General features: G+C 42.3%; 1 protein-coding gene across 2 annotated transcripts in view; it reads left to right on the forward strand.

Annotated features, from left to right (window-relative positions):
• The window catches only part of NDUFAF6 (NADH:ubiquinone oxidoreductase complex assembly factor 6), a 185,057-nt gene that overhangs the window by 79,712 nt on the left and 78,077 nt on the right, over window positions 1-27,268 (forward strand). Inside the window, exon 1 of one of the 2 annotated variants that reach the window (XM_055286812.2) lies at window positions 6,338-6,456. The exons of the other annotated variant lie outside the window; for it this stretch is intronic. The gene's annotated coding sequence lies outside the window, so the exon portion shown is untranslated. Of the gene's footprint in view, window positions 1-6,337; window positions 6,457-27,268 lie in introns of those variants that run through there. 2 annotated transcript variants of the gene reach the window in all.

Genomic DNA, 27,268 nt, shown 5'->3' on the forward strand with positions numbered 1-27,268 from the left:
TATAAGGAAAAAAAAAAAAAACCACAGTAAAACAGACCTGGTAGGTGGTAGGGGTGGAAGACACAGAAAAATGTAATGACCAGACATGACTTCCTGCGAGGGAGGACAGTGAGTTGGCCTTTACCTCACCTACTTTCCTGATTCAAAGAAACTTGCCCCCAGCAAGACTGGGCCCAGGAGTTCCATTTTCCAATGTCTTCTCTTCCTGGGCATTTAGGAAAGGGTATATGGTTCTCCAGCTTTCAAGATATTGAAGACAGTATGGAGAAGAAGGGAAGGATGTTATAGCCGTTTGTTTCAATGCCTTCCCCAGCTCAAGCCCTCAGGATTTGTTGATGCTGCAGATTGGAACCGCATGGAATTGGGGCAGCTTAGGCAGCAATACGCTGAGCAATGAGGCTGTGTTGATGAGGAAGGAAGCAGCATCACACCTGGCATGGAAGCTGTCAGGAGGTAGAGTGCCATAGGAGAGATGCTAAGGAACTTACAGGCAGAGGTACCTGGAGCCTGTAGTCCATCCGCTCCCAGTGTATCAGTAGCCAAACCTTTCCTTGTTAAGGGGGTCTCAAAGGACGTCCCTTTCTCCGTATGCAGAAAGTACGTAGCCTGCCAGCTTCAGAAGCCTGTCCAGCTAGAGGCGTGGTGCTCACTTCCACACCTGTAGATGTTTGTCCAAGGGTCAACCTGAGATTCAAACCCAAGGCCTTCTGGCCCAAAACAAGTAAGCAAGTAGCAGCCCAGGAAGTCAAACCGAGATCTGAGAGGTTCCAAAACGCCAGCTCCTCGCTTCTTCCTTTCTCAGCCTACCAACATAACCGCTTGGAGGAGCCTGAACCAAGTCATGTGTTTGCCAGTTCCCACTGTCTCATTCCAATGCTGAGTTGCCCCTGGGATAGAGCGAGTCTTCCTCTGCCGCCTGTAACTGTTAGGGCCAGGTAGAGACAGAGGGCAGGTGTGGGTGGGATGGAGGATCCCCTTTCATTCACACTCAGCAAGTGGTTTTCTTGAGCTTATTTTTCCCTTTAAAGCTGTCCTAATTGCTATTTTAATCAGATTTTATATTCCTATAAATCTAAGGTGGAGGTTGGGGAGAAAAGAGATGATGGTATGGTGAGATGTCTACTGAACTGCTCCTGCCAAGGCCCCTCCCCATGTACTCTCAAAGAAAGTTGCAGGTGAGTCTCCCGTGCTGGGAGTTGGAATCCAGCAGAGCCTCAGGCAGCAAGGAGCTACAGCAGTTAGAAAGAGCACATTCGCAGAAACCCCGTGACCTGCAGCTGCTGGCCTCCTGGAAGCTTCCTTTGTTGCTCTTGGTCGGAAGACTGTTGTTATGATGCTCTTTTAACTACATTCACAGGGTCTAGGATTGGGTTAGAGAAAGGGTAAGAGGACAGGTGGGAGGAAAGAGGCTGAATGAGTGCTAGGAAGTGAGGTATCCGAAGGGACTGCCTTCATGGTCATGTCTAGTCTGATATTCACAGCATTATTGATTTTTTTCTTCCAAAAATTACATGTATTTTATTTTCAGCATCTTTTGCTAATTCTTTCTAATTATAATGTGCTGTTATTTTACAGCCACCCATTCTCATTTTGTGGATATAATTACCTGCTTTAGTTTTCTGAGCACAAGAAATCAACTTTGGCTGCACATTGGAATATATGAGAAGCTTAAAAATACTGATGTTTGGGCTGGGTGCGGTGGCTCACGCCTGTAATCCCAGCACTTTGGGAGGCAGAAACAGACGGATCACGAGGTCAGGAAGTTGAGACCATCCTAGCCAACGTGGTGATACCCTGTCTCTACTAAAAATACAAAAATTAGCTGGGTGTGGTGGCACGTCCCTGTAATCCCAGCTACTTGGGTGGCTGAGTTACGAGAATTGCTTGAACCCAGGAGGTGGAGGTTACAGTGAGCCAAGATCGCGCCACTGCACTCCAGCCTGGTGACAGAGCAAGACTCCATCTCAAAAAAAATAATAATTAAAAAATAAAAAAATTAGCTGGGTGCAGTGGTGGGTGCCTGTAGTCCCAGCTACTTGGGAGGCTGAGACAGGAGAATTGCTTGAACCTGGAAGGTGGAGGTTGCAGTAAGCCAAGATCACACCACTGCACTCCAACTTGGGCAACAGAGCGAGACTCCACCTAAAAAAAAAAAAATACTGATGTTTGGAGAATGATGGTCATCAGAGGTTGGGGAGAAGGAAAAGGGGAGTTGTTTATGTTGTTTAATGGGCATAAAGTTTCAGATTTGCAAGGTGAAGAAGTTCTGGAGATATGTTTCACAACAATGCGAATATACTTAATATTACTGAACCATACAATTAAAAATGGTTCAGAGGCCAGGTACAGTGGCTCAGGCCTGTAATCTCAGCACTTTGGGAGGCCCAGTCAGGCGGATCGCTTGAGTCCAGGAGTTTGAGATCAGCCTAGGAAACATGGCGAAACTCCGTCTCTACAAAAAATACAAAAATCAGCCAAGCGTGGTAGCACATACCTGTGGTCCCACCTAGGTGAGAGGATCACCTAAACTCAGGGAGGTCAAGGCTGCAGTGAGCCATGATTGCACCACTGCACTCTAGCCTGGGTGACAGAGTGAGACCCTGACTCAGAAAAAAAAAAAAAAAGGTTAAGATGGTAAATTTTACGTTATGCTTTTCTACTACAATAAAAAGTACATAAAAATATTGACATGGGCCGGATGCAGTGGCTCATGCCTGTAATCCCAGTGCTTTGGGAGGCCAAGGTGGAAGGATCACTTGAGGCCAGAAGTACAAGACCAGCCTGGACAACAAAAAGAGACTCTATCCTTACAAAAAAATTTTTTTAATTAGCTGGGTGTGGTGGCACACAACTGTAGCCCTAGTGCTTATAGTACTCAGGTGACCTGAAGTGGGAAGATCGCTTGAGCCTGGCACATTGAGGCTGCTGTGAGCTATGATCACACCTCTGCACTCCAGCCTGAGCAACAGAGCAAGACCCTGTCTCTAAAAAAAAAAAAAAATTGGCTTGGATAGAACGAAGCAGGCATAAGAAGGGGCATAAGCACCTTGCTGGGTTCTCTCTTTCTCTCTCTCTCTCTCTCCTTGTCCCGGATGTTTTGCTTCCGCTCCTCCTGTCCTTGGACATCAGACTCCAGATTCTTCAGCCCTTGAACTCTGGAACTTACATTAGTGGCCTTCTGTGGGGGTCTCAGGCCTTTGGCTTCAGACTGAGGGCTGCACTGTTGGCTCCCTGCTTTTCAAGCTTTTGAACTTGAAATTCTGACTTAACTGATGAACAGTTAAGTCTAGGGAATATCTGTTCTGGGGAGTAGTGGGCAATGAACCCTGAAAAGCTCTGTGACATTATGATATAATAAAACATATATGTGTTTTTCCTCCCCGGTCCCTGGCACAGAGCTCCTAAAACCCTTGTAATTTCCTGAATGACAGGGGTGCTAGGTACATCGTTTGTTCCAATACTTGGTCTTGGACTCTGGTTCCTGACAAAGAGCTCCTAAATCCTTTGGAATTTCCTGGGTACTAGAAGGGTCCTTTGTTCTATTAATAATTCAGCAACTCTTGGGGGGCTCCTGGATAGCTTTGGGATGGGAACTGGTCAGCAGAAAGACCAAGCCATGATTAGAAGCTTGGAACATTCAGTCCCATCCCCTATTCTCCAGGAAGGGGAGCAGAGCTGGAGATTGAGTTAGTAACCCATTATGCCAATGTGATGAAGCCTCCATAAGACTACAAGGCTCAGAGAGCTTCTAAGTTGGTGAACACATCTGCGTGTTAGAAGGGTGGTGTACTCCAATTCTTGCCCTCAGGACACTTTTGGACTCACTCTATGTACCTCTTCATCTGGCTGTTCATCTGTATTCTCTATCATATCCTTTATAATAAGCTGGTAAACAGGCCAAGCATGGTGGCTCATGCCTGTAATCCCAACACTTTGGGAGGCCAAGGTGGGAGGATCACTTGAGCCCAGGAGTTTGAGACTGGCTCTGGCAACAGAGTGAGACCTCATCTCCATGAAAAATAAAAACTTAGCCAGGCTTGGAGGTGCACGCCTATAGTCCAGGTACTTGGGAGGCTGAGGTGGGAGGATCGCTTGAGCCTGGGAGGTCGAAGCTGCATTGAACTGTAGCCATTCCACTTTGCTGTAACCTGGGAGACAAAGCAAGACCCTGTCTCAAAAAAAGAAAAAAAAAAAAAAAGCTGGCAAACATAGGTAAACCTAAGTGTTTCCCTGAGTTCTGTGAGCCATCATAGCAAATGGGAACCTCCAATTTGGAGCCAAGTTAGAAAGAAGTGTGGATAACCTAGGGACTCACTACCTGCAATTGGCATCTGAAGTTTGGGGGCAGTTTTGTGGGACTGAGCCCTTAACCTGTGGCATCTGCAGTAACTCCAGGTAGTTAGTGTCGTAATTAAATTGTGGTACACCTAGTTGGTATCCAAAGAGTTGGAGGATTGTTTGGGGTGTTTGGGGTAGAATAAGCCCTGAGACATTTTGTGTCAGAAGGGTTGAGTATAGTAGAGCAAAACAGTGTTTGTTTCCTATTTAAGCTCCCAGGTGATTTTGGCTTGCGGCTAAAACTGAGAGCCGTCCTGAGGATCTGAAGTCACTACTTTTCAGGTCCTCATCATTCTGGTAATTATTTTTTCTCAGATGCAAATCCCCACTTTTGTTGAGATTTTCTCTTTTTGATGGCGTGGGCCATTTTCAGAGGCTGACCAAGCTTATCTTCTGCCACCTGGGCTATACCTCTGCCTACACCCTGGGCTTCAAGTCCCACCTGGAGGTGAGGACCCGGGGCTTCTTGACTTACTTGTGCTTTCCTATCTCCTCACTTCCTTGAGGAATGCTGCCCAGCCTTTAGAGAGAGGGTCCTTCCTTGTTTTCAAAAGTGGCTATATTGTCTTTCACACCCCTCTCTCTTTTCCATCCTTCTCTCTTTCTTTTTGTATCTTTTAAAAAATCTCTTCCTGGGGTCTTATGAAGGAAATTTCAGCATGAGTTTAGTCCACATTCCTGAAATCTGGGGATTTTACTTTTTAACTTTATATATTTCTGTGTTATTTGAATTATTTTGCGACAAATACATTGCTTTCGTAATATTTTTTCAAGTGTTTTTATAAAAAGAATTTATATTAATAAAGCCTATGTAATAACCTTGAAAATGTTTGTGACATAATGCTAAGGGAAAAGGCAGACATATGTGCAGGAGGATCACAGCAATGTAAAAAAAGACCATGACGAAAAACGAACTTTATCCGTAGAAGACAGGCTGGAATGGGCTGGGCACCATGGCTCATGCCTGTAATCCCAGCACTTGGGAGGCCGAGGCAGGTGGATCACTTGAGGCCAGTAGTTCAAGATCAGCTTAGCCAACATGGCAAAAACCTCATCTCTACTGAAAATAAAAAAAATCAGCTTGGTGTGGTGGTGCACACCTGTAATCCCAGCTACTCAGGAGGCTGAAGTAGGAGAATCACTTGAACTGGGCAGGCGGAGGTGTTACAGTGAGCCAAGATCATGCCACTGCATTGCAGCCTGGTTTACACAGTGAGTCTCTGTCTCAAAGCAAAAAAAAAAAAAAAAAAAAACCACACACAAAAAAAAACAGACAAAAAAACCAGAAAAAGAAATGGTTATGCTTACATGGTGAGATAAATGCTTACTTATATGTGGGAAAGTCTTTTGTTCTTTATGCATTTTCATTATATATATATATTTTTAAAAGAGTATATTCTCCTTTTATAATAGGTGGGAAATTGAACCACTCACGTTAAATGAGTTTAGTCAACTGCAGAAGTTACATATCATAAGAAACAGTTTGTGGGAGACACCCAAGCTCAAAGGAGCTACTGGGGTGTATCCCAAGAAAGGTGTGATGGGAATGTGGTTATTGTTAGGACACAAATAACGCTGTCAACTGTGGTGGATTTTTTTTTTTTTTTTTTTTGAGACAGAGTCTGGCCCTGTCACTGGACTGGAGTGCAGTGGTGTGATCTCGGCTCACTGCAACCTCTGCTTCCTGGGTCCAAGCAATTCTCCAGCCTCAGCCTCCTGAATAGCTGGTATTACAGGTGCCTGTCACCACAACCGGCTAATTTTTGTTTTTTTTTAGTCGGGGGGGGTCTCACCATGTTGGCCAGACTGGTCTTGAACTCCTGACCTCAGGTGATCAGCGTGCCTTGGCCTCCCGAAGTGCTGGGTTTACAGGTGTAAGCCACCGTGCTTGGCCTGTCAACTGTACTTTAATGAATAAGGCATGAAACCTTAGTTTAGTGCATAGTTGTTTACCTCCATTCCCCCTTTTCTCCATCAAGACTACCTTGTATTTGTTTAGGCAGCCACCTCTCAACAACCCATGAAGTGTCTGGAGCTCCACCCTCTGCTCAAGAGGAACAGCACATGACCCAGGCCTATGCCAATCAGCATTTCACATTCCTCATGATTGGTTCAAAGGTGAGCAAGTAATTGAAATCAGTTAAATTAGTGCCAACACAAAGAGGCTCTTTCCCCCACCCCAGTATTACCATGGTTTTAATATGGTTTATCCCCACAAAACTCACGTTGAGGCTTGGACTCCAGTGTGGCAGTATTGGGAGGTGGTGCCTTTAAGAGATGATTAGATTGTTAAGAGGGATGAATGCCTTACTCTTGCAGTGAGTTCTTGTTCTCTCAGTTCTGTATTAGTTCCCATGAGAGTGGGTTGTTATAAAGCAAGGCTGCCTTTTGCGTTTGGTCTCTTTTGCTTGCCCGCGCACTTTTCTGCCACAGTATAATGCAGCAGGAGGCCCTCACCAGATGTAGCTGCCTGATCTTGAACATCCCAGTCTCTAGAACTGCGAGCCTAATAAACCTCTTTCCTTTATAAATTACCCAGTCTCAGGTATATTGTTATATCAACAGAAAACGGATTAAGACATATGTTGTACTTGAACCTTAATGTACTTGAACTTGAAGCTTGATGGCTGCAGCAGCTATAGCCATCTTACTTCCATGTGAAGCCTGAGAATTAAGCAACACATGGAAGGGAACACATCATTTGAGCCCCAATTTGGCCATGAGTTGCCCTTAGATTTTTTTAGTTATGTGAGCCAATACATTTCCTAAAACAGGTAAAATTATGTTTTTAGACACTGATAACCAAAACAGGTCAAACTATGCTTATGGCAATTTGCTTTAAAAGAGAACTAGAGAGAGATAATTTGTTGCCTTTTGACCAATGCTTCCATGAGAGAGCTGATATTCTGATTCCTGACCTCAACCACTATTTGATTGGCAGATGTACACTTATACACTGCATAATGACATTTTGGTCAATGATGGGCGCTTGAGCCCAGGAGGTCAAGGCTGCAGTGAGCTGTCATTGTGCCACTGCACTCCAATCTAAATGACAGAGTGAGACCCTGTCTCAAAAAAAAAAAAAAAAAAATTGGCCAGGCTCGGTGGCTTATGCCTGTAATCCCAGCACTTTGGGAGGCCGAGTAGGGTGGATCACGAGGTCAGGAGATTGAGACCATCCTGGCTAACACGGTGAAACCCTATCTCTACTAAAAATACAAAAACAAAATTATCCAGATGTGGTGGTAGGTGCCTGTAGTCCCAGCTACTATGGAGGCTGAGGCAGGAGAATGGCGTGAACCCAGGAGGCAGAGCTTGCAGTGAGCTGAGATCACACCGCTGCACTCCAGCCTGGGCGACAAAGCGAGACTCCATCTCAAAAAAAAAAATTATACATCTTTTCTATGCTTAGATGTGTTTAGATACACAAATACTATTGTGTCACAATTGCCTACAATATTCAGTACAGTAACATGCTGTGCAGGTTTGTAGCCTAGGAGCAATAGGCTATCCCATATAGGTTAGGTGTATAGTAGGCTAAGCCATCTAGGTTTGTGTAGGTATACTCTATGATATTTGAACAATGACAAAATCACTTAATGATGCATTTCTCAAAACATGTCCTCATCTTTAAGTGATGCATGACTGTGTATCTCCCCTGAAGAAATAGCAATTCATTTGGTTAGCCTAGTTTGATGAAACTATCTCATCATGAAACCCAACTCCTATTTCTGATTCCAGGTTTACCAAGCTGTCTTCTGATCTGTGGTTTAGCCCTTTGACTGCACTGATTATCAGGCAGGCACCCTCCCATTATGCGTGAACACACTGGCATTACATTTGTTCAGTCAGCCTTTTGTAAGTTTGTTTAACCAATTAGTTGCTAGAGCATGCATGTAATAGAAACCTTGAGATTCTGGCTTCAAAGCTGAGAACAGTCCCAGCTCCATGGTGACCCACTGTAATATGGAAGGAAGAGCCAACTAAGTTGAGACTCTGTATCTCTCTTTAACTTCCACAGGGTCATTCACCTAAAAGGAGGACTAATAAAGACAGAATGTGCATGTTCGTTATGTGGTCCTCACAATACTGGTCAGCCCTGCAATGTGGTAGTCCTGGGTTTGTACAGCTACTGTTTTTGGTGTAGTCTTGGGCAGACCACCATCTCCCTAAGCCTCTATTTTGATTCTTCTACTATAAAGTGGTAAAAATAACACTTTTTGCATGTGGTCATTGCAAAAACTAAAAGAAATGATATACATGAAGTCTAGTCAAAATAGAATAATAACTACTCAGAGGCAGATTTTCCATGAAGTTAATAAAGTTTTCTGGGCCCTAACAATGTGTTCGCATAGTCCTTTGGTTTCATAAAAATCGTAAATTCAAGATATCTTTGCTATTCTTTTTTTTTTTTTTTTTGAGACAGGGTCTCACTTTGTCGCCCAGACTGGAGTGCAGTGGCGCTATCTTGGCTCACCACAATCTCTGCCTTCCAGGCTCAAGCGATTCTCCTGCCTCAGCCTCGTGAGTAGCTGGGATTACAGGTGTGCGCCACCACTGCCTGGCTAATTTTTGTATTTTTAGTAGAGACAGATTTTCAGCATGTTGGCCAGGCTGGTCTCGAACGCCTGACCTCAAGCAATCCACCCACCTCGCTCCCAAAGTGCTAAGATTTACAGGCATGAGCCACCACATCCAGCTGATTTTTCTTAAATCAAGTCCCCCAAATCTTGTACTGGTATTATTTCATTATCATGACCTCATTTAAACCTCACAACAATACTATGGGATAGCTATGGTTGTTACCATTTTACAAATGAGAAAACTGAGGCTTATGGATATTAAGTAACTTTTCTAAGATCATACTATGAGTGATAGAGCCAGGATTCAAATTGAGGTGGTGTGCATCCAGAGAGTGTCCAGGGTCCACATCTTAATCACTCGCCTGGTTTCCTAAATGAGTCTGTACTGAAGAATCACTAAGGGGCACTTATTAAAGTACAGATTCCAGGGTCTTCCTCAGAGATAGCAAATCAGGGTCTCTAGGGGAGGGACCTAGTTTCTGTGGTGGTTTCCACTCATGAGCCTCTGCTCCAGTGAGCTGTATTTGCCTGTCTCTAATCTTGGGGACAGCAGTTTTTCCTGTGGCCTCACCTTTCTTACAGGTGCAAGAAGAGTTGTTGATTTTTCAGCCTGTCTAGCTTTGTAGTTGCTGTTAAGATAGAATGGGAACTCCCAAGCTCCTTACGTGCAGAAGCAGAAACCAGAGGTCCTATCCAAAATAGTTTTAAATTGTATTAAACATACACAAAAGTAGAGCAATGTGCTGAATCCCTATGTATCCATCACCTAGGTTCAACAATTATTATAATTTTGCTAATTTTGAGAAGCAGTTTAAAAACTCATAACTCATAGAGACCAGTGCTTAACAGTTAAAAAAAACCAGGGAGTTAAAAATCATCATTCAAATAATTTGGGAGATGAAATTAATTATTTTTAAGTAAATTAACTAAATGATTTGGGCAAGAGCTATATATGTACATATATATACATTACAAAATATATATATATATTTCAAATAGCATAAAAAAAACTGATAATGTTAACTGTTTTGGTAGCTCTTTTGTGTAATATCACTTTACTCAAATCCTTCCCAATACCCTATTATGTGAAGAGAAATCTATTTTTTATTACATTTCCTTCTGAAACTCAGAGGGCAAAACAGTCCAATTCAATCACCAAACTTGTGCTACAGGAGACCAGAGAGGAGTTGCAAAGCTTAGCCACAGTTATTTGGAAGACTTTATTGGGAAAGTGGTGTTTGAGTGGCATCTATTAAGAGTAGACTTTATGTCTAAAAGCAGATGTGGAAGGGGCAGAATTTCAGGTTGAGGGAACTACACAGATGGGAGAGAAGAAGGTGTAGAGTGAGTTTGGGGGTGTGGTTACATTATAGTGTTTGTGATGGAAAGGTAATTTAGAGCTGGATGAATCTTAAAGGTGACATCATGAAGCAGAGGTTAAAGGCATAGGTTCTGTTGGCAGACAGACCTGTCTGGTTACCTCCTGCCTCAGGTGGCAGTGCTGACTGCCAACCTAAGGGCCATCCTCAATGTATTTTCCTTAGTGGTAGGGCTGCCTTCCTGTCTGAAGACTAGAAATGCTAGATACTCATTTACCAGCCTCCTTTGCAGCTAGGGGATGGCCATGTAATCCAAGTCTGGCCAAAGGGACCTGAAGGAAAATCTAAGGGGGAGTTCTAGAAATAGTTTTCTCCCTAATCAAAAAAGACTCTATAGCAAAAACTTCTTTTTGCCTCTGAACATAGCTGTGTGACAGTGTGAGCACTGGAGCTATGGCAGCCATCCTGTAACCATGAGGACAAGCTGCTGATGAAAGCCAAGGTGCTGAGGCTAGCAGAGGAGATAATATAAAGTATTTAGTGCTTGATGACATCATTATGCCACTCTACATATGCCACTCTTTGTTTGGAACATCAGATTGTATAAAGTGATACATTTTCCTGATTATTTAGGCCATTTTGATTTGCACAGCTCCTGGGTTAGTATCAGCCCAGAAAGTAGAAAAGAAAAACAATAATTATATGTATATATATATATATATATATATATATTTTTTTTTTTTTTTTTTTTCTGAGACAGAATCTCACTCTGTCGCCCAGGCTGGAGTGCAATGGCACAATCTCAGCTCACTGCAACCTCCGCCTCCCAGGTTCAAGCAATTCTCCCCCCTCAGCCTCCCGAGTAGCTGAGATTACAAGCATGCACCACTACACCTAGCTAATTTTTGTATTTTTAGTAGAGACAGGGTTTCACCATGTTGGCCAGGCTGGTCTCAAATGCCTGACCTTGTGATTTGCCCGCCTTGGCATCCCAAAGTGCTGGGATTACAGGTGTGAGCTACCATGCCCTGCAACAATACATTTTTATACAATTTTGTACAATTTTCTTTTTTTCTTTCTCTTTTTTTTTTTTTTTTTTTTGAGACAGAGTCTCACTCTATCGCCCAGGCTGGAGTGCAGTGGCGTGATCTCGGCTCACTGCAAGCTCCGCCTTCCGGGTTCGAGCGATTCTCCTGCCTCAGCCTCCCAAGTAGCTGGGACTATAGGCGTGTGTCACCATGCCCGGCTAATTTTTCATATTTCTAGTAGAGATGGGGTTTCACCGTGTTAACCAGGATGGTCTCAATCTCCTGACCTCGTGATCTGCCTGCCTCAGCCTCCCAAAGTGCTAGGATTATAGGTGTGAACCACTTCACCTGGCACAATTTTCTATTTTTTAAAAATCTCATGTTCAGCAAAATCATGCATCACGAGTTTTATGGAAAAAATAGGGTCAAGGGGAGACCACTCAAAACATTAAGAAATTTGTAAGTAGAGCCCTGATAAAAACAACTCTCCTAATAAATATCTTGGCACAGTTTGTTCTCTATTGCTGTTTGCAGCTAACCATACAGCCAGGCCTTCCTTTGCAGCTTTATATCTGGGTACACTTGTTTCCTCCTGAGACATGAAGGTCCTTGAGGACATTTGCTTCCTAGAGAGACAATTGTCACCAAAATTAAAAATACAATCTAGAGGTAGCTTTCTGAAATCATTTTAAACATAAAGAGATATGACTGAAAAATTTTTCATCTGAACTGTCAATTTCCGTAAATAGCTTAATATAGTGAAAAATTGAGAGGTTCTTGAAGCCACTAAGTCTAATAAAAAAATGCAATTCCATGGGGTTTTTGGTTTTCTGCTTTTTCCTTAGGGTCCTCAAAGATGAGGAAGGCTTTCTCTTTGTGAGAAAGCTCATTCTAGTCACTTCAAAACATACTGGAAAAATAGCATATGAGCTAATTTGGTTTCTGTGACATGATGATTCTATTCCCCTATTACCTGTCACATGAGAGCCAGTTAGGACTAAGAAAACACCAGGGTGGTTAAATGGTAAATTTTATGTTATGCATATTTGGCCACTATATATATTTAAAAATTGAGGATCTACAGGAGCTCTTGTGTATGTGGGCTATACCTATCAATGTTTACTTTAGTAGTCAGTAAAACTGGGATTTTTTTTTCAAAGGAACACCATTATGAATAGATGATGCTAACATTGGTGTATTCACCACTCAGCTTCAGAAATCAAACTTTACTGATATCCTTGAATCCCCATGTGTGTCCTTCCCTGAATGCATTCCTTTGTCCCTCAGAAGTACAGACTATCCAGGATTCAGTGTTTATCATTCCCATGTCTTTCTTTATGGGTTTTCTAAATTTAGAATATCCCCAGAGACAGATAGTTTAAAATTTTTAAGCCAATGCAGCCATAACACAGTGTGTGTATTATTTTGGAACTTTTATTGACTTGGTTCATCCACCCCTCCAGGTGCCATTGGTCACCCAATCCCCTCCAAAGCAGAGGTGCAGTTCTCCCCAGTACTTTATTAGCTGCCTTAATGTCTTGTTTCCAGTCCCTTCAGAAATTATGGTGGAGATACACACATACACATTAATGGAATAAACACTCTTCCCTCCTCTCCCTTGGGGCTCCTTCCCCCAAAGAGGTCCATTGTCCACAAGTGCTCATTTGTGGGACTCAATATGTTCCCAGCCACAACAGAGCATTACATTAGAATAGGAGCTAACATGTATGGGAATCAGAATATGTTTAGAATTACATCTTAGCATACTGAAAAATGCTTTGGAAGAGCAGCCATTATTGACAGAGACGGTCCTGGCTAATAGATCTGCCTAGTTTTAGGCTGCTTAGGGGAACGGGGGTCCTGGAATAAGAAGCCCCACCCCCTCCTATGAAGAGAGGAAAGCTGGAGACAAAAAGAGGAAGTGAGAGATGAGTTGCAAAAAACTAATCAGATTGCAACCTCAAGGCAATATTTTGCATAATAAGTTCTGACAATGTTTTCTTGTTTATATCAGCCTCCTCCTCTTAGCCTGGCTTACTAGGCTGGTGTTTAATTCCAATGCTTCTGAGTTAATTTATTCAACTTTATTATCCTTACTATAGAAGCCTCCACTAGGGTTCTTCCCTACCTCTCAAAGGTCTCATCTAAGTGTGTATAAAGCTGTCAGATAGAGGAGAGGAATCAGGATGAACTGCACAGCATTTTCATAAGGCCTGTGGGTTCTGGAGCCCATGCTTCGGCAACTGAAGCTGAACTGTGTGGTTGTTGCTAACATTGGTGTATCCACCACTCAGCCTCAGAAATAAAACTTTACTGATATCATTGAATCCCATGTGTGTCCTTCCCTGAATGCATTGCTTTGTCACCCAGAGGTAACAGCTATCCAGCATTCAGTGCTTATCATCCCCATGTCTTTCTTTATTGGTTTTCTAAATTTGGAATATCCCTGGAGACAACTTTGGCAACTGAAGCTGAACTGTGATGGTTGTTGACCTCTGATGTGCTACTTTTTAATCAAGAACTTATTTTCCCTCTTTCTCTCTCAGCTCCCACAGGCCCATTCTGGTGACTCATGACTTGTATACACAGAACAACAGAGAAAAGAAAAATAGAATTAGATAAACAAGCAGGGGCAACAGTGAGGGCTATGTCTTACAAAGAACCATTTTTAATTGAATTCTTTTTCTCTCTTGAAATTCTTTTTTTTTTCCCTCAAAAGTGGGGAAAAATTCTCAAATACCAACAGCAAACCAAGAAAGCAGCTTAGTCTGCACTGCATTTGCATTTCTTAGTTTCATTCCCTATTCAAAAATGTCTTAGGGAAATGTGTTTTGACAGTGGGAATGGACATGCACTTTAAAATTATGGGACCTAGTAGATTTAATGGAATGAGCCCTGGATTGGGAGCCAGGGGACCTGGCTTTGAATGGTCCCAACCCAGGCACTTATTTACCTTAGTTTCTTCACTTATAAAATTAAACACACCATCTACTGATGAATGGATAAACAAAATGTGATATATCCACAGAAGGGAATCTTGTTCAGCCATGAGAAGGAATGAAGTATGGACATGTGCTATAATGTGGATGTGCCTTAAAGACATTATGCTAAGTGAAAGAAGCCAGACACAAAGACCATACATTTCACGATTCCACTTACATGAAATGTGCAGAATAGCTAAATCTAAGGACATAAAGTAGGTTAGCTAATGGGTACAGGTTTCTTTCTGGGTTGGTGAAATGTTCCAAAATTGATTGTGCTGATGGTTGCATTTAAAACTCTGCATATACTGAAAACCATTTAATTGTACATTTTAAATGAGTGAATTGTATGATATGTGAATTATATCTCGATAAAGTTGTTCAAAAAAAAGAGAAAAAAATGAAACAGTGATTTCTACTCAGCCCAGATATGTTGTGAGGCTCAAATGAATTGTTTTTACAAATAAGAAAACCACTTACAACTATACAATGAGAATTATTTTTAAACTTAATTATTTCTTAAATTTGAGGCTGATATACTAAAGGAATTTTTCCAGTGATAATTGGCATTTCTATATACCAGAATTGTACCTCTGCTTACAGCTCTGTGGATGAAGATCAGGGAGGAGGAGCAGTTTAAAGTTGGTGAGAGTGCTGAGGGGAGGGAAAAAATGGCTGGCTTGTAAGATCCTTGAGGTCAGGGATTATTTTTAGCTTGCTCTCTTTTGTAATCCCAGTGCCTAGTACAATGCCTGACTCAATCAGTGTGAATGAGTGAGTAATGAATCAATGGTCAAACTAATGAACTGGGGGTCTGCATGAAAATGATGAGGCACTTTCACTCAGCCAATAAACTTTTACCAGCCAACAAATTCAGGTTCGTATTTTAATGCTGACAGTGACTTGGACTTTTGGGAATTATACCTGTTCCGTTGCTAAGAGAGTGATAATTCTCTTTCACGTGTTGCACATCACAATGGTCTCTCTCTCTGTTACCCAAGCTGGAGTGCAGTGGCGTGATCATGGCCTCAACCTCCTGTACTCAAGCGATCCTCCCACATCAGCCTCCTGAGTAGCTGGGACTACAGGTGTGCACCACCTCCCAAATAGTTTTTTATTTTATTGTTTTGTAAAGATAGGCTCTCACTGTGTTGCCAAGGCTGGTCCTGAACTGCTGGGCTCATGCAATCCGCCTGCCTTGGCTTCTCAAAGTGCTGGGATTACAGGTGTGAGCCACCACACCTGGCCAAAAGTTTTAATGTAAAAAACTTCATCAGTATTGTGGCTATGATTTGCTCTATCTTCTATTAGTTATTGTGAGTCAAGGAGAGGGTTGGCCTCCAGAATAAAAGGATCCAAAGGCTTGGTCTAGTCATGCCAGGAGTCCTGAGTGACTGTGCAGCAAGCTGAGAGGTCTGCTTTGCTGAAAGACAAGGACAACACATTCATAAGGTGGTTTGGAATTAGGGCAACAATTTTGTGTGGTCCTGCCATTGTAGGTCACTGTGATGGGACAGGAATCACCACCCTTGGGGAGAAGCAACCATTCTCCATTCTCTATTTCTCTATTTTTGCCATTTGGGAAAAGACTTGTGAGTTTGGGACCAAATTGACATCATGGCAAACAAGTGCCATTTACATCCAAAAAGCTGAAATCAAAAGGAGAGTAATTCTAGGGGAGAACACTTCACTTCCTCTGATGGGTTCTTGAGTTCCCCGCTCTCTTTTCACTAAACCTTTCCAAAAAAAAATCCTTGTCACCCAAAAACTCTAACTGGAACCCCTCTGAAGGACCACCATGTCTTGTGTGTGAGTAACAGCCATGGAAACGTGGTTGAAGAACTGAACTTTAGGACCTGGACTACCCAGAGCAACAGCTACTGCATTCAAGGCTGGAAATTTCCATTTAGAAAATAAAGCTGGCTTAAGAAAGGATTTCCTCATGACAGGGAAAAAATGGACAATTGGTCAACTTGACAAATGAGACTTCCTCATGACAACTGTTAAAGAAAAGCTCTAAGACACACAAGGGAAGCTTGAGACAGTGAAATTTAACTGGATGCCAAAGCTTCCTCGCAGATAGATGAACTCCAGGTTTCCCCATTTATGCTCAGACAATAAGCCCTTCCTATGCAGGAGACCTGACAGCAGTGACAGCAGAAGACTTATTCGTGAAGGGACTTTTCTTAACGTTTTATTTTCCTCACTGTACCTCTAGTCACTTACTTGGACATCCCTTTTCTCTAGATAATTTTGTTTCTTATCATTCCAGAGATTCTTTATGGAAATATAAGCAAATTAAATATATGTTTTTCTTTTGCCTTCTTGCTTACATAAAAGGAGCATATAACTGCTCCGTGCCTTGTCTTTTTCTTTTAATCTATCTTGGAAATCTTTCCATATCAGTACAAGGAGAGCTTCCTCATTCTTTTTTTTCCTTTTTTTTTTTTTTTTTAAAGCAGCACAAGATTCCATTGTGTGGCTGTAGCACAGTTTATTTAACCATTCTTTATCGGAAGACATTTGGATTATTTCCAAATATTTCCTATAACAAACAAAGCTGCAGTGAATATTCTTGTACATAGTATCATTTTGCATGTATGTGAGTATATCTAAAGGGTTTATACATTTGAAATTTTTAAAAACAACTTTATTAACATAAAATTTATTGTAATTTGATGGCTTTTGCCAAATTGCCCTCCAAAGGGGTTGTACCATTTTGTATTACCCAGCAATGTATGAGGGTGTACAGTAAACTATTAGAAGTGGGCACTTACAGAAGGTAGGATAGGTGGGCCCAGAGAGAATTTCAACTGTCTTTAAAAATATGACATGTGGCTGGGAATGGTGGCTCACACCTGTAATCCCAGCACTTTGGGAGGCCAAGGGGGGCAGATCACCTGAGGTCAGGAGTTTGAGACCAGCCTGGCCAACATGGTGAAACCCCATTTCTACTAAAAATACAAAAATCAGCTGGGCAAGGTGGTATGCACCTGTAGTCCCAGCTACTCGAGAAGCCAAGGCAAGAGAATCGCTTGACCCTGGGAGGTGGAGTTTTCAGTGAGCCAAGATTGCGCCACTGCACTCCAGCCTGGATGACAGAGCAAGACTCCATCTCAAAAAAAAAAAAAAAATGACGTGTTAGAAAAGTTTACATATAGGTCTATATTCTTATGGTAAAATATGGTAAGAATTTAAAGTGCCCCTTGGTTGACACTCTTCTTCCCTTCAACCAATCCCAGTCTTTCCCATGTTGTGAATTGTTTGGTGTGTCAATTAATAATTGTCAAATCCAGTGGCCATTTCTCAGTTTCTGTCCTCCTTGAGATATCTAAAGATCTATTCCCAAGATTCTCTCTTCCTTTGGTGTTCATGACACAAACATTCTTTTGGTTCGCTCATAATTCTCTGATCCTTTACAATCTTCTCTGGCTTCTCTTTCTTCTCTTGCCTTAAAAAACAGGCCTAATAATAGGCAATATTTGCGGAATGCCGATGATGTACAAGAATAACAGAACCCCAACCACAAGGAGTTTAAGATCTTAGGGGTGTGGCAGATTGTTTGCAAAGGTGGTTGAGACAATTCCTCCTGCCTCTGTAAGTGTATTAGTTTGCTAAGGTGGCTGTGACAAAATACCACAAACTGCATTACTTAAACAACAGAAACCTATTTTCTCACAATCCTGGCAGTTAGAAGTCCAAGATCAAGGTGTTTGAAGGGCTGGTTACTTCTGAAGCCTCTTTTCTGAGGGTTAGAGATGGCCATCCTCTCCTTTGTCTTCACATTGTCTTCCCTCTGTACCTGTCAGCAACCTTATCTCCTCTTCTTATAAGGATACCAATCATATTGGATTAGGGCCCACTCTAACAAGCTCATTTTTAACCTAATTACCTCTTCAAAGACCCTATCTCCAAACACAGTCACATCCAGAGACACCAAAAGTTAGGACTTCAACGTATGTGTTGGGAGGAACAATTCAGTCCATTCCTTGAGCATGCCCTTTACAGTATGATTTTGCTGTCCTTCCCAGTAAGGGGTTTAATCTCTTTCTTCACTTCCTAAGCTAGGCTGGCCTTGTGACTTGATTTGACCAGTAGAATGTGGCAGAAGTGATGTTGAACAACTTCCAAGTCTAGACTTGCAGTTTCTACTTACACTTTCTTGGAACACTGCCCTGAGACCACCATGTAGGGATGGATGTTGCTATAACCTCCTGGAGGATAAGTGGGCATGGAGGAGGAGAGCTAATGCATCCCAGCCATCAATCAGCACTGACTGCCAGTCATTTGAGTGAGGTCCAGCTTGGACCATCCAGCTGTTCTTGCCATCATCTGACTGCAATTGCATGAGTAAGCCCAGGTAAGATAAGCTGAAGAAGTGCTCATCCAGCCCACAAAAATAATAAGAAAGAATACCTGGTAGTTGTTTTAAGCCACTAAAACATGATTATTGTTATAAATCACTATTTTTACACACAAGAGTCATTGATATTGGAGGAGATAGAGAAATTATATAAAAACTATCAACACATTAAATTTCATAAAAGGAAAAATGCATGTTGAGGCAAATAGTGGGAGCCAAATTCATGTGGGAAGGGGAAAAGATCTTCTGGGAAAGGGATGTTTAAGTTGAAATGTTTATGATGAGTAGGAGTAGTGAGGCAAATTTGGGAGAGTAAAGCGTGGGAGGAGAAGGTATAGGTCAGATTCTATTCAAATACTCACTCTCTCCCCTGCCCTGTGCTCCATGGGAAGAATATGTTTTCCTGCCCCATTTATGTTGGGCTTGGCCATGAGGTTTTCTTGAGCCAATGGTTCATGGTTAGAAATGACCAATGTGTGGTTCTACTGGCCTCTGGGAGCTTCCAGTCATTCAGGGCCTTGAAAGCCATGTTAAAAATGATGGCCTGGGCACGGTGGCTCACACCTGTAATCCCAGCACTTTGGGAGGCTGAGGCGAGTGGATCACCTGAAGTCAGGAGTTTGAGACCACCCTGGCCAACGTGGTGAAACCCCATCTCTACTAAAAATACAAAAATTAGCTGGGCATAGTGGCTGGCGCCTGTATTCCCAGCTACTAGGGAGGCTGAGGCAGGAGAATCGCTTCAACCTGGGAGACAAAAGTTGCAGTAAGCCGAGATTGTGCCAAGAGTGAAACTCCATCTCAAAGAAAAAAAAAAAAGATGGACTTCGGTGGCTCATGCCTGTAATTCCAGCACTTTGGGAAGCCAAGGTGGGATGATTGCTTGAGATCAGGAGTTCAAGAGCAGCCTGGACAACACAGTGAGACCCTGTCTCTACAAAAATTAACAAATTAGCCAGGCATGATGGCATATACCTGTAGTCCTAGCTACTGGGGAGGCCAAAGCAGGAGGATCACTTGAGCTCAGGAAATTGAAGTCACAGTGAGCTATGATGATGCCATTGTACTCTAGCCTGTGTGGAGACCCTGTCTCAAAAAACCATACCAAACCAAACCAAGACAAGACAAAAAAACACGATAGAGCCCTATTCTGTGTAAAACGATGCAGCTGCTATGGAAACTAGCATGAAGCTTCTTCAAAAAATTTAAAAAGTTCTACTACCATATGATCTAACAATTCTACTTTTGGGTATATATCCAAAGGGATTCAAAGCAGGATCTCAAAGAGATCCATGTTCATTGCAGCATTATTCATAATAGACAAGAGGTGGAAACAATCCAATTGTCCATTGACAGGTGAATGGGTAAACAAAATGTGGTCTGTACATACAGTGGAATATTATGCAGCCTTAAAAAGGAGAACCTGTCACATGCTACAACACGGATGAACCTCAAGAACATTGTGCTAAGTGATACAAATTCATAAGAGGACAAATACTGTGGCTCCACTCATATGAGGTATCTAAAGGAGTTAAAATGATAGAAATATAAAGTAGAAAGGTAGTTGCTAAAGGCTGGGAGGAAGGAGGGGCAATTAGTGTTTAATGGGCATACAGTTTCAGTTTTGCAAAATGAAAAAATTCTAAAGATCTCTTGCACAATAACATTCATATACTTAACATTCCTGAATTACACACTTCAAAATGGTTAGTGTTGAGTGTTTGTAACCACAATTGAAAATAAAATTTGAGCCGGGCATGGTGGCTTGCACCTGTAATCCCAGCTACTTGAGAGGCTGAGGTGGGAGGATTGCTTGAGGCCAAGAGTTTGAGCCCCTATCTTTAAAAATAAAATAAAACTTGAAAAAAAACAAAAAGAATGGCCGACTTTATTCTAAAAGCACTGAGAAATTGCTTCAGGGTTTTAAACAGGGCAGTGACTTGCTCAGTATATCCTTGCCTTCAAGAACTCATTCCAGTTTCAGCTACCAAGTCTACTCTCGAATTTGGATCTCTGGCCTTGACTTCCCTCAGTGTTCCAGGCTACATTGCTTACTCCCTTTTTTTGAGATGGAGTCTCGCTCTGTCGCCCAGGCTGGAGTGCAGTGGCACGATCTCAGCTTACTGCAACCTCCACCTCCTGGGTTCAACCAAATCTCCTGTCTCAGCCTCCCAGGTAGCTGTGACTACAGGTGCACGCCACCACGCCTGGCTAATTTTTGTACTTTTAGTAGAGACAGGGTTTCATCATATTGGTCAAGTTGGTCTCAAACTCCTGACCTCAGGTGATCCATCCACCTTGGCCTCCCAAAGTGCTCACAGGCGTGAGCCACTGCACCTGGCTGCTTATTCCCTTTAAGCTGTTTCTTCCTAGATAGTCAAAATAGTTCATCACATTAATGTATCACGTTAAGTTAAACTGACCCTGGGTCAGGCACTGTGGATCCAGTATAGCAATCCCAAGCCTCCCAGGGCCTCCTGACACACACAACAACCAGCTTAGTACAATGAAACAAATGCCACTCTCTTTTTCTGGAAATGCCCTCTCTCCTCCCATCCATTCTATGCTCAGGAACCAGGTCAAGAATCACACATCTTCTCTAAGATACTTTCCTTATACCCCCAAAATTAATCACGCCCTCCATAACTTATACCTGAGTCTCTTATTGCTGTTGGGTTGTCTATAACTACATTTTCATGTATTTAACTGACATATAAGTATGAAAATGGGACATCTGAATGAGAATTTTTCATTTCTCTTTGTTACCTAGGGGATAATCATTATTGCCTCTTATCTAAATAGAATTAGATAATTGGATAGTTGATCTTGCGGTGATGGAGCCTGGGTTCCAGTGACCTGTGCTGGTCAATACAATGTTTGCTCACCATGCATAGAAAGTAGAAAGGCTGTTTGGGTTGAATTGTGCCCCCACCACCGCCCCCCGTTCGTAAGTTGAAGTCTTAACCACCAGTACCTCATGATGTGGCTGGATTTGGAGATAGGGTCTTCACTGAGGTAAATAAGCTAAAATGACATCATTAGGGTGGGCCCTCATCCAACATGGCTGCTGTCATTCTAAGAAGAGAGTAGGACACCAACAGGTACAGAAGGAAGAACACGTGAAGATGCAGGGAGAAGATGGTTCCCTGAAAGCCAAGGAGAGAGGCCTCAGAAGAAACCAGCACCTTGATCTTGGACCTCCAGCCTCCAGAACTGTGAGAAAATTAATTTCTGTTGTTTAAGCCCCAGTACCTGGTGGTTTCTTATGGCAGCCTGAGCTGACTACCACAAAGGGTTATGTCACTTGCCACCATAAGTCAAGGAAAGAGCTGATTTTGGAAAAGAACTTATGTTCAGAAAATATGAAGTGGAAAGGTCCCATCTCAGGGCCCTCCTGTTTGGAGTTTATCCTTCATTTTGTGGATAGGAACGTGACAGATGTGGCAGAATGGGGAGAGCTCCCTGTGTTTTCCAGCTGGCTTGTGCAGCCACGGTGCAGGCAATGGCCTGGGGCCAACCTCACCCTGCCAGGATTTCAGTAGGCACTTAAGCAAGAAGAAAGACACACACACACACACACACACACACACACAGAGAGACAGAAAGAGAGAGAATATAAGAGACAGATTTTGAGTATTTAATGTAAAAAGGAAAAATGATTTTTTCTTCCACTAGCAGATATGCTTAGAACATCATGATGGTATCTCTAAAGTAGCCGTGAACATATTTTTGACTCAGTATCATTTCAGTGACTTTAATAGAGGACATTTTACTGAGTTTTAAAAAGTCTGAAGATCTCCACAGCCATTCTTGTTCCAACATGTAGGAATAGCTGGCTCTCAATTAGCTGTCTTATTAAAAGGATTCACAGGGTTACCTATTATTAGTGTATATTATTTTTCTCAATGCTTTAGATAATTTGGCATTTATTTACTGTTGCCATAGGAACCCAAGTCTGTAATAAGCAGCTCTTTCAATTCTGACAATTAGGCTTATAGAAAAGAATATTTTAATGAGGTGAAGAATTTGGAGAGCCCAGCCAGAGGTCTGGCGGAAGAAGAACGTTGTTCTTTAAACAGTTACAGAATTAGCTTAGATTGTCCTTTGTTACAATTGCCTTCTTTGACAACTACTGAGTGTTCTTTAGTTAGACCTCCCTGAAGATCTGCGGTTTTCCGTGAAGATTGAGGTTTTCTTATTTCTTAGAAAATGAAATGCTGTCCAATCCCATCTGCCTCTTACACCTGGGCTGCTCTTGAGTTAGAGGGAATGCAACTTCTCCTTCTTGCTCTCAATCAGAGAAAGACTAGATTTACCTTAAGCTTCACAGAAAATAAAGACTCTTTTTAAAAAATTGCTCAAGAAAAACAATTATGCCTTTCTATATTAAGGAATATTTGGAAGCCATAAATCTTGTCTTTCTTATATTCTTTGCCTATAAAATATTTTGGAGGAATATTTATTAATTAATTTTAATGACGGATGACCCATGCACAAAGCACAAAAATCAAGAGGCATTCAGTGAAATATTAGTCTCCCTTCTATCCTTGTCCCCAGATGACAACCACTGTTACCCATTTCCTTTGTATTCTTCTAAAGTTATTCTCTGCAATCAAATACACACACACACACACACAATGACAGCATATTAAGGATACTGCATTGTAACTTTTTTCCCCACTTACTACTGAAAGTTGGATGCCATTCTATTTCATTACATGAAGAGCTGCCTTGTTCTTTATAAGAGCTTTTCCCTGTAATTATTTAGCAGTCATGTATTGAATGCTATAGACATGGTGTGGGGCCCTAGTGACATCAAGGTGAGGACCACAAAGCCTCTGCTCTCAGAAGCCCACGTGAGTAGAAGAGGCAGACACCTTTGGAAGCGGCTGCTGCCCAATGCACAGTGCTGTGAGTAGGTAAGGTGGAAGGGGAGGTGGATGCACGCAGGAGGGAGTCTAGCTTTGTTCAGATACATCTTGAAGGGTAAACCAAGGACTTGCAGGTAGAAAAGGAAGGCAAGTTTATTCCTGGTAAAGGAAGCAATAAATGCCAAGTCCTATAGATTATAAAACAGGTGTTTTGAGGAATTGAAGGTCTGTTTGGGTTTGTTATGGTTGGAGAGCAGGGTGTGTGTGTGTGTGTGTGTGTGTGTGAAATTAGATCAGTGGTTTTCAAACTTCTTGACCACAATCCAGTTAAGAAATGTATTTTACACCACCACACAGTGTATATATATGTTTGTGTGTGTGTAAAACAGACATAAAATGTCATAAAACAATACGCTTATTAAATGTACTCTGGTATTTTTCTACTAAATTCCATTCTACTTTTTTTTTTTTTTTGGAGACAGAGTCTCACTCTGTCACCAGGCTAGAGTGCAGTGGCATGATCTCAGCTCACTGCAACCTCCGCCTCCCTGGTTAAAGCGATTCTCCTGCCTCAGCTTCCCGAGTAGCTAGGACTACAGGCGCACGCCACCATGCCCAGCTAATTTTTGTATTTTTAGTAGAGATGGGGTTTCACTATGTTGGCCAGAACGGTCTCGATCTCTTGACCTCATGATCTGCCCACCTCGGCCTCCCTAAAGTGCTGGGATTACAGGCGTGAGCCACCACATCCAGCCTCTTTTTTTCTTTTGAGATGGAGTCTTGCTCTGTTACCCAAGCTGGAGTGCAGTGGTGCAATCTCGGCTCACTGCAACATCTACCTCCTGGGTTCAAGCAATTCTCCGGCCTCAGCCTCCCCAGTAGCTGGGATTACAGGTGCATGCCATCATACCTGGCTAATTTTTATATTTTCAGTAGAGACAGGGTTTTGCCATGTTGGCCAGGCTGGTCTCGAACTCCTGACCTTAGGTGATCCACCCGCCTCAGTCTCCCAAAGTGCTGGGATTACAGGCGTGAGCCACCACACCGGGCCCATTCTATTTATTTTTTAATATGCTAGTCATAACTTTCTACATTGATTTTGCAAACTACTAATAGGCACTGTCTGTGAGTTGAAAAATTCTGGACTACATTGTGTCTACAGACACTAATATTCTATAACCTAGTCAGCCTCTCCCTGATTTATATGACCATGACCACTTTTTGAATTAGAAGATATTGACAGGAATCAAGAAGCTTATTTGGGGGCCAGATGTGGTGGCTCATACCTGTAATCCCAGCACTTTGACAGGCTGATGGGGAAGGATCGCTTGAGGCCAGGCATTGGAGATCAGCCTGGACAACATAGTGAGACATGGCTGTATTTTTTATTTTTTAAAGAAGCTTAGCTGGGCGCAGTAATCCCAGAACTTTGGGAGGCTGAGGCAGATGGATCACTTGAGCTCAGGAATTTGAGACCAGCCTGGTCAACATGCCGAAACCCCATCTCTACAAAAAATACAATAGTTAGCTGGGTGTGGTGGTGCATGCCTATAGTCCCAGCTACTCTGGAGGCTAAGGCAGGAGAATCACTTGAGTCTGGGAGGTGGAGGTTGGAATAACCTGAGACTGCACCATTGCACTCCAGCCTGGGTGACAGGAATGAAACCCTGTCTCAAAACAATGAAAGCTTATTTGGACATTCACTCAGAAATATTTATTCAGCAGCTACAATTTCTTAGACACTATGATACATGCTAGAGATACGGTGGGAAGGAAAACGAAACTTGGCCTCTACCCTCATAGAATCAAAAATCGGTGTCCTGAATGAATTATTTGCAATAATTAAAAATGCATATTCTAATCTTTTTATTAGAATTAGACGAGATATGCAAAAATGCATATTTTAATCTAAAAGTAAAATATGCTTATTGTAAAAAAAAATTCAAACTATATAAAAAAGTATAACATAGTAAGCAAAAAAAAAAAAAAAAAAAAAAATTCTGGCTGGGCATGGCGGCTCACACCTGTAATCCCAGTACTTTGAGAGGCTGAGGCGGTCAGATCGCTGGAGGTCAGGAGCTGGAGACCAGCCTGGTCAACATGGTGAACCCCTGTCACTACTAAAATTACAAAAATTGGCCAGGGGTGGAGGCACACATCTGTACCCCAGCTACTTAGGGAGGCTGAGGCACAAGAATGGCTTGAACGCATGAGGCAGAGGTTGCAATAAGCCAAGATTGCACCATTGCACTCCAGCTTGGGCAACAGAGTGAGGCTCTGTTTTCAAATTGCTTCCCTTACTTTTTTTTTTTTTTTTTTGAGACAGGGTCTCGCTCTGTCTCCCAAGGTGGAGTACAGTGACACTTCAGCCTTGATGTCCCAGGCCCAAGTGATCTTCCCATCTCAGCCTCCAGAGTAACTGGGACTCCAGGAGCACAACCATGTGTGGCTAAGTTTTTAAAATTTTTAATAGGGTTGAGGTCTCGCTATGTTGCCCAGGTTGGTCTTGAACTCCTGAACTCAAGTGATCCTCCCCACTTGGCCCCAAAGTGCTGAGATTACAGGAGTGAGCCACTGTGCCTGGCCCTCCTTATCTTTTTGTGGATAAAGTTTCTGTATTTATTTTATTCGAATAGAAGGACTGAATTTCTGCTTGAATTTCTGACCCCCTGGGAAATCTTTTGGGGGAGTGGGACTCTGCTTCCCAGAGCTTCATCATCCCCACCTCGAGAGAGCTAGTTTAATCCAGGAGAGTTGAGCACCAGGCCCTGAACCTTTGGTGCCTCACCTTGACAATGCCTTATTTCAATGACATTCTGCTTAGACGCCAACGAACTGGCTTGTCCATATGTTAATTGCAGCAGGAAAGCTTCCAGGTGACTGAGGACATTGAACAATGCCATTACTGCTAAGATGATATCATCACTTTTGGTATTTTTTGCCTGAATCCCCCCAAGATTATCCAAAAACTAGACTAAGATTTCTGGATTCTTGCGTAAACTTCTGCTTCAATTTGGCTGTCCAGGGCTGGACTCTTAAACCTCTGAAGCGGGCTGAAGAGGAAATAGTGTGGGAAAGTTGGATACAATCATGCACTGGAGGAAAAGATTTGGTTTGAGTCATTCACAGATATTCCCAGAGCATCTGCAAATTGCAGATTTCTGTGTGAGGACCCTTGGGGGCCTCAAAGTTGAACAAAGTTCTCCACCATATTTAACAGAGAGCTAGAACATTGTAAGCTTCATGGAACATTCTTTGGAGAAGCAGAGCATTTTACAGCTATTGTGTTCACCCAGGATTACACACTCAGAAGATTAGATTAACCTGCACTTATGTAGTTGGAAAGAATTTTGAAGACAATGAAAAGAGGATTTAGTGACTCTTATGGTAGTTGTTAAATTATGTTCAGTGGAATGCTACATCTGACTTTATTTATAAGTGGTTTTATATTTCCAGAATATTTGGTTCCTGATCTACTTATAAATGTTTCTGATCTTGTTCACCATTCTTTTGATACTTCCTGATAAAAATATCTTTTGCTGTCAGTCTAGAGCTTTGTTTCTCCATAAAGAATATGTTACTTTCTTTCTTCTCTATTATTCATTTTCTATTCAGGCCAAGGCAAGTCACAACATTATTTGTTGAACACGCGCTATGAGCCCTCAAGAGCAGAAACAAGTCTCACCTCTCTCTCTCTTTTTTCCCCTCTGTGCAAAAACTAACACATACAATTCCAATTTAGAACAGTTAACTTTTAGTGAAAACCTACTATGCAGACTTAAGCC

Source organism: Symphalangus syndactylus, chromosome 7 (assembly GCF_028878055.3).
Source record: "Symphalangus syndactylus isolate Jambi chromosome 7, NHGRI_mSymSyn1-v2.1_pri, whole genome shotgun sequence".
Lineage (NCBI taxonomy): Eukaryota > Metazoa > Chordata > Mammalia > Primates > Hylobatidae > Symphalangus > Symphalangus syndactylus.